Genomic DNA, 12143 nt, shown 5'->3' with positions numbered 1-12143 from the left:
ATTAACTGCAGGCAAGCAGTGCACCTAGCTGCTGCTGCTACAAGCCACTAGAATACCGTCTGTCAGACAGGTGGACGTAGGCCGAACATTCAAATAACTCGCCAGATAAATTGTTGCTTTTCCATTTAATTCATATATGAATTCATTCAAAATTGAACAGTAAATTTCAAAGTTGAAAGGCCACAAGAGGGGGACAATGTTTCAAAAATGAAGCGACATATCATTGCATGAGGGATGTGGTAGGAATTGAATGCTTGAATTAAGGCTGGGGAAGTACTGAGGGGAAGGGTTGCAGGCCTTGTAGAAGGTGGGTGTGCAGAAATGTAGCTATCCAAAGCCAAACACATTACTGCAGCTTATCACACCTGTACCTACCAAGCAGAAAAGGCCAAGATAGATCGTTATTTAAATGACAGATTGAATACAGTGCAATGCCTTCCATATAGCGGTGAATAACACTTGCTGTAGTAGAAGAGTTGGTCAAGTTAAATCAAGGCTAAGGCATTGGAAATGTGCAACTTGGACCAAGAAAAACTAATTGCAGAGCAACTACAGTGGAAGAAAGCATTCAAATAATGCTTTGAAAACACTACTTGTTTATCCCGATTTCAATTCAATCTGTCTTTGGAAACCTCTTAAGAGAGTGAGTGCACCATTCCCAGAGAGACTGCCGATACTGAGAAGATGTGTGGAGTGAAGTGAGCAAGCTCTTTTTCCATCTCCCTGTTCTAAAAATCCATTTAATATATGGTCCCCAGATAGGGGACGTATCAGATATTAAACTGATAAGAACAGATTTTTTTTTTTTTTTTAAACCATTCAGGTTAGTTGTATAGCAAAACAGTAGGATATACCAAACTTGCTTGCAAAAAAAAAACATCTCATCATCATGGCCTTTTTTTTTTTTTTCATATTTGTTAGCATAAATTATCAATTTTTGACAGAAGAGACAATATTATTTCTCTTTATAAGATACAGTACCCAAAAAAATCACTGATATTTCACAATATGACGCCACTTTTTGAATTTCCATACTCCTTCGGCATCTGTTCCACCACCGCCTCTACTATCTAATCTATATATCAAATACAATCTAGAAAGAATAATCCTTACACATTCATTTACTGTAATTACTTTTCTTTTAAACACGCAGAGATTTCTCACATCCCACAAACTTTCCCACACACAAGCTATAATTAACCACGCAACTCTGTTTCACACATCCACACACTCCTATCCCAAACATTGCCACACGCCAATCCAAAAAAGTCACTCCAGCCAAGACCCTACACAATCCACCCACGCACTTCCACACACTATACGCAAAATCACAGTTCCACATCACATGCATAACCGTCTCACTACCACCACATCCATCTCTTGGACACACATCTGATCTGATCAAGTCTCTTTTCTTTTGTACCTCTCTCACTGGAAGAATGTTATGAAATGCCATCGACATTACATCCTTCTGCTTGTTAGACATCCCAACATCCTCCATGCATCTGCAACCTCATTCCCTCTTAAACCAACTATATTACATTCAACCTCACTTGCATAAATTTTTTTATACACACTCCTAGCCTTTCTAAACTCATTCATCAGCACACGCTGCAAATCATGCTTTCTGACAAACTTCTCAATCACTTCATACCACTCCGGACACTTAAAAGAAACAGGCACTCTTGCATCCCTCTTCCTCCAACATAAACCATACAACATCCATCCAGCAGAATAGCTTGCCATACATGCACCCTTGTTACCCTTACTCAATAGCACCACAACCGCTTTAATGTAATGGAGTCCTAAGAAAATTTCAATATTAGGAAAAGCCAAGCCACCATGCTGGCAGGCCTTATAAAGACTCTCTCTCTTCAACTTCTCCATCTTGCTACACCAGAAAAAAAGTAAAAATCATTTTCTCTACCCTCTTTACTTTCCTATAAGGAGATGGAAAAATTGTGGCCACAAACAGTAGAATGGGTAAAATCACCGCTTTGATAATTGAAACTTTGCCACGCAGAGAAAGCTCTCTCATCCTCCAGAAATTCAATTTTCGTTCAACACGCAAGCCACACTCATCCCAACTCTCATTCCCTTTCAGATCATCATTGAACAATACCCCTAAAATCTTAACTGCACCCTCCTCATACTTGACACCATCCATACGAATACTATCATCTCCGAAACATTTGAAACTACACTTATTCCAGTTGACCCTAAACCCAGATGCACCACAAAAAAAGTCCAAAAGCAACCTCACCCTACTCATTGAAGCCATACTTTCACTCACAATCACAACATCATCCATATAGCCTAACACCTTCACATGCTTACCACCACTCCCAGGCACTAGCAATCCTCTCATCATTTTCTCACGTCTTACCAAACACAGCAAAGGCTCAATCACACATACAAACAAGACCGGGGACATAGGACACCCCTGTCTTACACCTGACTTTATCATCACTTTCTCACACAGCCATCCATTCACTAAAAACTCACTTGACACACAGTCATATAAAGACCTAACACCATTCAGAAAAACCTTAGGAAAACCCATCCTCTCCAGAACTTTAAACAAAAACACAGGCGACACTCTATCGAACGCCTTTTCAAAATCAATTGCTAGCACCATGCACTTCTGCTTTCTTACCTTACAATCACCAAGCATATCCCTTAACAACAATAAATTATCACTCATACTCCTACCAGGCACAGCACACACTTGATCATCATCCACTACACTCCCAATCACCTCTCGCATATGATTTGCTAACAGCTTACTATAGACCTTATAATCTGCGTTAAGCAATGATATGGGCCTCCAGTTTTCCAGACGCGTTCTCTCACCTTTTTTAAACACAAGAACCACAACACTTTCTTTCATAGAATTGCTCAAAACACCATTCATCCACATATACCTACAAACTTCAGTCAAATCACCACCTAAAAACTCCCAAGCTTTCACATACAATTCCACCGGCAGCCCATCCTTCCCAGGAGTCTTATTCTTTTTAGCACTCATGACAGCTTTCTTCACCTCATCCAAAATAACATCATCACACAGAATATCGCACTCATCTGAACCAAGTCTCTTCTCCACAACACTCAATACATGCAACACAAGCCCAGGATCGATCCCTTTTTCATCATACAACTTACTATAAAAACCATTCACCTCCTTCAAAACTTTCTCCCCAGTCACACAAGATCCATCTTCACCAACCACTTCGCTCAAATCCAACTTCCTTCCATTCATTTTTTAAAAAAAAATACCTCGTACATTTTTCATTTTTTTCCAAATGCTCTATTATCGTATGGTAAATAATTTCTTTACCTTTTTCGTCCATAAGACATTTTAACTCATTTCTTGCAACCTCGAGCTGATCAGACACTTCCATCCCATTTACAGCACACCCTCGTAACCAGTCAATCTGTCTGCTTAGATCATTAAATCTATTACGATATCTGGCAGCTTTTTTGTAGCCCCATTTTTTAAAGAACCTTTTAAACTGCAACTTCACCCAATCCCACCATTCAAGCACATTATCAAAATCACGCTTACGCCACCTCCAACTTACATACCTTCTCTCCAACTCACTCATCACCTCTTCATCCTCCAGCAACCTTGTATTCAATTTCCATACCCCACCCCCACACACCATATCCCCATTCGCACTAAACACTCCACACAAGCATTCATGGTCAGAAAAAGGTACCTTATGTTGAACATAACTTGAACAAACCATATTTTTAGAAAATAACATCCTATCTATCCTTGATGTAATGTTAACTCGGTCAGCATAATATGTTGGCTGTGGTGGAATGCCATACCCAAAAATTGCTGCATCTGAGAAAGAAAAATCAAGAATTAATTGGGACAACTTTTTCCCCGTAATGTCCACATTACCTTCTGTGGCACAATTAAAGTCACCAACAAAAACTGTAGGGATTTTCCCTGGAAGAAAAACACTCAATTTCTCAAGAAGATCAAGCCTCTCCTGTTTTTTTGTAGAACAATATAAATTAATAATTCTAACCTTCCATCCCCTATAACTTAGAAAAACAATAATACACCGACTCACCTCCACAACCGTGTAACTATCAATAATAATATTCTTGTTACTAACTAAAATTCCCACCCCATCATTTTTATTTGAACTTGATCCCGACCAGACATGCTGACCATATGGCCAGTCTTTATCCCCAGGAGCTTCAAATATACCGCATTCTTGTAGGCAGTAGACATCAGCACTCAGACCCATAAGATAATCCAGAACCGTTGTTCTACGGGTAACTGATCTAATTTGTCTAACATTAAGGGACACTATGTCCCAGCCAGAATGATGCGGCATAAAAGGGGAAAAAAAAAACTAAAAATAGACACAAATTCAACCTATATCAAGCATATCAAAGTTATTGCCACTCGGCGGGATACCAAATGTCACATCCTGTGGAGAAAAGACATTTGAGGGGTAATCATCACGAGAAACCACCGGACTGTCACATACAGCCGCAACAGAAAGACACTCAGTCCTTGACTTTTTATTGGCAACATCAGGCTCATCCTCATTAGAGGACCTGTCGGCAGACCAGTCTCCTTGACCACCACCCCCAGGCTCCTCCGAGGCAGTATCACTCCAAGAAATCTCCGGGGTTTTAGACAAGTCCATTTCCCCCTCTCCACGGACACCAGACTGGGGAGGGAGAGGCGATTCCACTTCAGAGATTTCCCTACCAAAACCAACTGGCACAGGGGACTGGACCTGAGCCTCCTCTAGTATATTTGCAATCACGGAGTCATCCATTTCCACACCAGGAGCAATTGCTTCCCCAAGATCTGCAAGAGGGCTCCGTGGAGCATCAGTGGCAATAGTTGGAGCAGCAGGCCCTTCCACGGTCACTTGTGCAAAGGACTTAGGTGTGATTCTGGCCCGACACTCCCGAAGGACATGTCCATCCTCCCCGCAAGCATCACATTTTACCTGGTTCCTGCAGTCTTTCGCCATGTGACCGGTCTCGTTACACCTCCTGTAGGTTGGTCGATTACTGCAGCACTCCTGGATGTGACCATACCTACTACACCTTCTACAGAAGAAAGGAGCATCAGGAAAGTACAAAAAGCCAGTATCTCTTCCAATTGAAAAACTCATGGGCGGATAGTGCATGCCCCCTGGTCCCTGGGGGTCCGCCGCAAATCTGACAAAGTACTTGTATTTCCCAGTCCACAAGCCCTCTTCATTATTGATCTTATGGGAATACTGAACAAAAGTACAATGTCTCCTCAGAAAAGCAGTAATGCCAAATGGGATTGTGCATAAACACAACCACCGGGACATCCCCCTTAGAATAAAGGATGGTGAATGTAAGTCCATCTAGAAGGGTGCTCTCAGTAAGGCCTTTCAAGGTTCTATAGAGGTTTTGGCAAGCAGCCATAGTAGAAAGGACAATGAAAGAAATTTTTGGCACTCAACTTGTCGCAAAGTGAAGATTTTATTTGCAGTCTCAAATTTAGACGTTTCGGCTTATACAAACAAGCCTTCATCAGTATGCTGCAAATCAGATACAGGTATAGAATACAAGTCAGATGCTACATAATGTACAATCAATATGGTTCAAACATCAAGTAAATACCAAAATAAATATTCAAAAAAGTGCAATAGTGATGGGAGGGATGGGTTGAGGTATGAGGGATTAGGAAAAAAAAGGAAAAAGGCGGAAGTACTGTAACCTACCCAGACTGCTCTCTTGGAAAGATTTGCAACGTATCTAGAGTAAACAGTATATATAATATGTGAGATAATCGTATCAATTGTGTAGACGAGAAAGCGTAAACTAATCTTAGATTTGTTACTACTCACTTAATATCTAGTCACCACTATATTGATGGTGGGGATAGTGCGATCCTTTTTAAAGATTATCCTTGCGTTTATCTTGAAAAGATATAGTGAAGTAAAATAAAAACAAAGAAAAATGTCCACAATAAAGTGCTGCCATATGGTTGCACCTTGATAAAGTGCTAAGTGTATGTAAGATACCAACCGGCAATAATTTGTGGCTGGACTAGCAGGAAGTAATTCCATAAGAGGTTTAAATAAGAGGTCTGTAGATCAAAACAAAAGATGAGAGGAATTCACTCAATATGCTCAGAAATACATGATCATCATATCCCATATGTACCCACTCACTTGGTGTTAAGTCTGTTGTCGCTTAGGACTCAATGCTGCATAGGATCAGGTATGTCACTCTGAGTGATGTAGCTGTATGGGACGATATATATAGTGCATGAGGGGTTAAGTCTCCCTGTAAACTATTTACACGCCTGAATGCACGCAGAGGAGATGTGCTTACCGTTAGTGGGTGGCGGCGTAATGTGTCCTGGAAAACGCGGTATCCACCGCTTGTAGCCTGGGTGTACAAGGCCCATGATGTGATTGCTAAATAGGCGGTGGGCGGGACAGCCTCAGATTGACTGGGCCGCGTCACCGGAAGTGACGTTGCCGCCCATGTGAACGTGAGATCAGGCATAAAGAAACAGAGGGGCGTGTTGTGGGAGGTAACGCTGGACTGCACAGCGATTAACCATGTGTGTAACAGCTTTCATGCTGTCAGGGTTCCTGTATTGGGAGGGAGCTTGTAGGAGAAAGAGAAGAGGGAACGCTCATGTATCAATCAGATTGAGTGGAGGCTATGTGTGAAAGACATGAACTCTGTATGAAATAATGGTAAATAACTAATAAATTAGTCATTGGGGATGATATGAAAGTGTCACACATGTATTGTACAATGATTAAACCAGTGGTGAAGGGGAATAAATTAAAGCTTCCTGTTACAAAGTGAGGAGGGATATATCTATTGATATTATAGAAAAAAAAGGGAAAAAGGACACAATTGAATACAGGAATCAAAAGGTAGTCTAGATATGCTGATAAGTAAAAGAATTAGCTTGAAGGAGGCAGGGAGGGAGAGTCCGAGGGAGAAACAAGGACAATCGGTGACAATTGCGTGTAGTTCAAAATCGACGACTCTGTAAAATTAAGAAAATATGTTAGTAATCCTGTAATGATAACATGACTCATTGACAAAAATAATGACCATCTAATTTCTACAAAATTGTGAAGAAGTATAGTCTTAGACCCATCATATGAAAGATAATAAATCATACTCTCTATTGAGACCTCTCGGTGTGAGAGTTTGTAATTCATGTATCCAGAAGGCCTCTCTTCTTTTCAAGAGTTGGATACGATTACCAACCCTCCGAGGAAAGGGTACGTGCTCAATAACACAAAATTTCAATTGAGGGATGGTGTGCCCAGCTGTAATAAAATGATATGGTAGGGGTAATAGTGTATTGCCACACCTGATTGTGGATTTATGCTTGCTTATGCGGTCCCTGATAGATTGGGTGGTTTCACCAATGTACAAAAGACCGCAAGGGCATTTGATCAGGTATTTGCGGTCTTTTGTACATTGGTGAAACCACCCATTGTCACCGATTGTCCTTGTTTCTCCCTCGGACTCTCCCTCCCTGCCTCCTTCAAGCTAATTCTTTTACTTATCAGCATATCTAGACTACCTTTTTATTCCTGTATTCAATTGTGTCCTTTTTCCCTTTTTTTTCTATAATATCAATAGATATATCCCTCCTCACTTTGTAACAGGAAGCTTTAATTTATTCCCCTTCACCACTGGTTTAATCATTGTACAATACATGTGTGACACTTTCATATCATCCCCAATGACTAATTTATTAGTTATTTACCATTATTTCATACAGAGTTCATGTCTTTCACACATAGCCTCCACTCAATCTGATTGATACATGAGCGTTCCCTCTTCTTTCTCCTACAAGCTCCCTCCCAATACAGGAACCCTGACAGCATGAAAGCTGTTACACACATGGTTAATCGCTGTGCAGTCCAGCGTTACCTCCCACAACACGCCCCTCTGTTTCTTTATGCCTGATCTCACGTTCACATGGGCGGCAACGTCACTTCCGGTGACGCAGCCCAGTCAATCTGAGGCTGTCCTGCCCACCGCCTATTTAGCAATCACATCATGGGCCTTGTACACCCAGGCTACAAGCGGTGGATACCGCGTTTTCCAGGACACATTACGCCGCCACCCACTAACGGTAAGCACATCTCCTCTGCGTGCATTCAGGCATGTAAATAGTTTACAGGGAGACTTAACCCCTCATGCACTATATACACTCACTGGCCACTTTATTAGGTACACCTGTCCAACTGTGTGTTAAGACTTAATTTCTAATCAGCCAATCACATGGCGGCAACTCAGTGCATTTAGGCATGTAGACATGGTCAAGACAATCTCCTGCAGTTCAAACCGAGCATCAGTATGGGGAAGAAAGGTGATTTGAGTGCCTTTGAACGTGGCATGATTGTTGGTGCCAGAAGGGCTGGTCTGAGAATTTCAGAAACTGCTGATCTACTGGGATTTTCACGCACAACCATCTCTAGGGTTTACAGAGAATGTTCCGAAAAAGAAAAAAAATCCAGTGAGCGGCAGTTCTGTGGCCGGAAATGCCATGTTGATGCCAGAGGTCAGAGGAGAATGGGCAGACTGGTTCGAGCTGATAGAAAGGCAACAGTGACTCAAATTGCCACCCGTTACAACCAAGGTAGGCAGAAGAGCATCTCTGAACGCACAGTGCGTCGAACTTTGAGGCAGATGGGCTACAGCAGCAGAAGACCACACTGGGTACCACTCCTCTCAGCTAAGAACAGGAAACTGAGGCTACAATTTGCACAAGCTCATCGAAATTGGACAGTAGAAGATTGGAAAAACGTTGCCTGGTCTGATGAGTCTCGATTTCTGCTGCGACATTCGGATGGTAGGGTCAGAATTTGGCGTAAACAACATGAAAGCATGGATCCATCCTGCCTTGTATCAACGGTTCAGACTGGTGGTGGTGGTGTCATGGTGTGGGGAATTTTTTCTGGGCACTCTTTGGGCCCCTTGGTACCAATTGAGCATCGTTGCAACGCCACAGCCTACCTGAGTATTGTTGCTGACCATGTCCATCCCTTTATGACCACAATGTACCCAACATCTGATGGCTACTTTCAGCAGGATAATGCGCCATGTCATAAAGCTCGAATCATCTCAGATTGGTTTCTTGAACATGACAATGAGTTTACTGTACTCAAATGGCCTCCTCAGTCACCAGATCTCAATCCAATAGAGCATCTTTGGGATGTGGTGGAACAGGAGATTCGCATCAGGGATGTGCAGCCGACAAATCTGCGCCAACTGTGTGATGCCATCATGTCAATATGGTCCAAAATCTCTGAGGAATGCTTCCAGCACCTTGTTGAATCTCTGCCACGAAGAATTGAGGCAGTTCTGAAGGCAAAAGGGGGTCCAACCCCTTACTAGCATGGTGTACCTAATAAAGTGGCCAGTGAGTGTATATCGTCCCATACAGCTACATCACTCAGAATGACATACCTGATCCTATGCAGCATTGAGTCCTAAGCGACAACAGACTTAACACCAAGTGAGTGGGTACATATGGGATATGATGATCATGTATTTCTGAGCATATTGTGTGAATTCCTCTCATCCTTTGTTTTGATCTACAGACCTCTTATTTAAACCTCTTATGGAATTACTTCCTGCTAGTCCAGCCACAAATTATTGCCGGTTGGTATCTTACATACACTTAGCACTTTATCAAGGTGCAACCATATGGCAGCACTTTATTGTGGACATTTTTCTTTGTTTTTATTTTATTTCACTATATCTTTTCAAGATAAGCGCAAGGATAATCTTTAAAAAGGATCGCACTATCCCCACCATCAATATAGTGGTGACTAGATATTAAGTGAGTAGTAACAAATCTAAGATTAGTTTACGCTTTCTCGTCTACACAATTGATACGATTATCTCACATATATATACTGTTTACTCTAGATACATTGCAAATCTTTCCAAGAGAGCAGTCTGGGTAGGTTACAATACTTCCGCCTTTTTCCTTTTTTTTCCTAATCCCTCATACCTCAACCCATCCCTCCCATCACAATTGCACTTTTTTGAATATTTATTTTGGTATTTACAGTGGGGAAAAAAAGTATTTAGTCAGTCAGCAATAGTGCAAGTTCCACCACTTAAAAAGATGAGAGGAGTCTGTAATTTACATCATAGGTAGACCTCAACTATGGGAGACAAACTGAAAAAAAAAATCCAGAAAATCACATTGTCTGTTTTTTTTTCATTTTATTTGCATATTATGGTGGAAAATAAGTATTTGGTCAGAAACAAGCAATCAAGATTTCTGGCTCTCACAGACCTGTAACTTCTTCTTTAAGAGTCTCCTCTTTCCTCCACTCATTACCTGTAGTAATGGCACCTGTTTAAACTTGTTATCAGTATAAAAAGACACCTGTGCACACCCTCAAACAGTCTGACTCCAAACTCCACTATGGTGAAGACCAAAGAGCTGTCAAAGGACACCAGAAACAAAATTGTAGCCCTGCACCAGGCTGGGAAGACTGAATCTGCAATAGCCAACCAGCTTGGAGTGAAGAAATCAACTGTGGGAGCAATAATTAGAAAATGGAAGACATACAAGACCACTGATAATCTCCCTCGATCTGGTGCTCCACGCAAAATCCCACCCCGTGGTGTCAGAATGATCACAAGAACGGTGAGCAAAAATCCCAGAACCACGCGGGGGGACCTAGTGAATGAACTGCAGAGAGCTGGGACCAATGTAACAAGGCCTACCATAAGTAACACACTACGCCACCATGGACTCAGATCCTGCAGTGCCAGACGTGTCCCACTGCTTAAGCCTGTACATGTCCGGGCCCGTCTGAAGTTTGCTAGAGAGCATTTGGATGATCCAGAGGAGTTTTGGGAGAATGTCCTATGGTCTGATGAAACCAAACTGGAACTGTTTGGTAGAAACACAACTTGTCGTGTTTGGAGGAAAAAGAATACTGAGTTGCATCCATTAAACACCATACCTACTGTAAAGCATGGTGGTGGAAACATCATGCTTTGGGGATGTTTCTCTGCAAAGGGGCCAGGACGACTGATCCGGGTACATGAAAGAATGAATGGGGCCATGTATCGTGAGATTTTGAGTGCAAACCTCCTTCCATCAGCAAGGGCATTGAAGATGAAACGTGGCTGGGTCTTTCAACATGACAATGATCCAAAGCACACCGCCAGGGCAACGAAGGAGTGGCTTCGTAAGAAGCATTTCAAGGTCCTGGAGTGGCCTAGCCAGTCTCCAGATCTCAACCCTATAGAAAACCTTTGGAGGGAGTTGAAAGTCCGTGTTGCCAAGCGAAAAGCCAAAAACATCACTGCTCTAGAGGAGATCTGCATGGAGGAATGGGCCAACATACCAACAACAGTGTGTGGCAACCTTGTGAAGACTTACAGAAAACGTTTGACCTCTGTCATTGCCAACAAAGGATATATCACAAAGTATTGAGATGAAATTTTGTTTCTGACCAAATACTTATTTTCCACCATAATATGCAAATAAAATGAAAAAAAAACAGACAATGTGATTTTCTGGATTTTTTTTTCTCAGTTTGTCTCCCATAGTTGAGGTCTACCTATGATGTAAATTACAGACGCCTCTCATCTTTTTAAGTGGTGGAACTTGCACTATTGCTGACTGACTAAATACTTTTTTTCCCCACTGTACTTGATGTTTGAACCATATTGATTGTACATTATGTAGCATCTGACTTGTATTCTATACCTGTATCTGATTTGCAGCATACTGATGAAGGCTTGTTTGTATAAGCCGAAACGTCTAAATTTGAGACTGCAAATAAAATCTTCACTTTGCGACAAGTTGAGTGCCAAAAATTTCTTTCATTATTTACACTGGTGTGGGAACCTTCTTTTGTGCACCAACGCAGTAGTGCCACGATATACATGTTGATAGTAGAAAGGACAAGCACGTACCTTCCATCTTTCCTGAACTCTTGCAGGCAAACGATATCAGTCTTCTTTATCACCAAGGCTTCATAGAAGATAGCATTCACCAGGTAAGACAGGGAGAAGTGTAGCTTCTTTTCTTCAGAAATTTCAATACGGAATCCATTCTTGACCCGGGGGCCCCCAGTCCCAGCAAACTTCAGCTTGATTCCCAT

The 12143-nt window shown here is 41.8% G+C and overlaps 2 protein-coding genes and 1 pseudogene across 11 annotated transcripts in view; 1 reads left to right on the top strand and 2 right to left on the bottom strand.

Annotated features, from left to right (window-relative positions):
- The window catches only part of LOC141094652 (uncharacterized), an 803576-nt gene that overhangs the window by 44928 nt on the left and 746505 nt on the right, over window positions 1-12143 (bottom strand). For 2 of the 9 annotated variants that reach the window (XR_012233146.1, XR_012233145.1), the window contains exons 1-2: window positions 6355-6499; window positions 6192-6263 (exon numbers count right to left, since the gene is read on the bottom strand). The exons of 1 other annotated variant lie outside the window; for it this stretch is intronic. The gene's annotated coding sequence lies outside the window, so the exon portion shown is untranslated. Of the gene's footprint in view, window positions 1-6191; window positions 6264-6354; window positions 6510-12143 lie in introns of those variants that run through there. 6 more of the 9 variants (XR_012233143.1, XR_012233144.1, XM_073580489.1 and 3 more) reach the window with 6 other exon arrangements.
- Window positions 643-847, bottom strand: LOC141095009 (U2 spliceosomal RNA; annotated as a pseudogene).
- Window positions 8008-12143, top strand: part of LOC141094650 (uncharacterized) — a 68067-nt gene continuing 63931 nt past the window's right edge. Inside the window, exons 1-5 of one of the 2 annotated variants that reach the window (XM_073580480.1) lie at window positions 8008-8137; window positions 9452-9523; window positions 9609-9669; window positions 9779-9850; window positions 9940-9973. The gene's annotated coding sequence lies outside the window, so the exon portion shown is untranslated. The remainder of the gene's footprint in view (window positions 8138-9451; window positions 9524-9608; window positions 9670-9778; window positions 9851-9939; window positions 9974-12143) is intronic. The other variant, XM_073580481.1, reaches the window with a different exon arrangement.

This window comes from Dendrobates tinctorius, unplaced genomic scaffold (assembly GCF_039654945.1).
Source record: "Dendrobates tinctorius isolate UK_male_01 unplaced genomic scaffold, ASM3965494v1 ptg000065l, whole genome shotgun sequence".
In the NCBI taxonomy this organism is placed as follows: Eukaryota; Metazoa; Chordata; class Amphibia; order Anura; family Dendrobatidae; genus Dendrobates; species Dendrobates tinctorius.
Note: the sequence above shows the minus strand (reverse complement) of the source record. Positions and strands in the feature narration are given on the sequence as shown.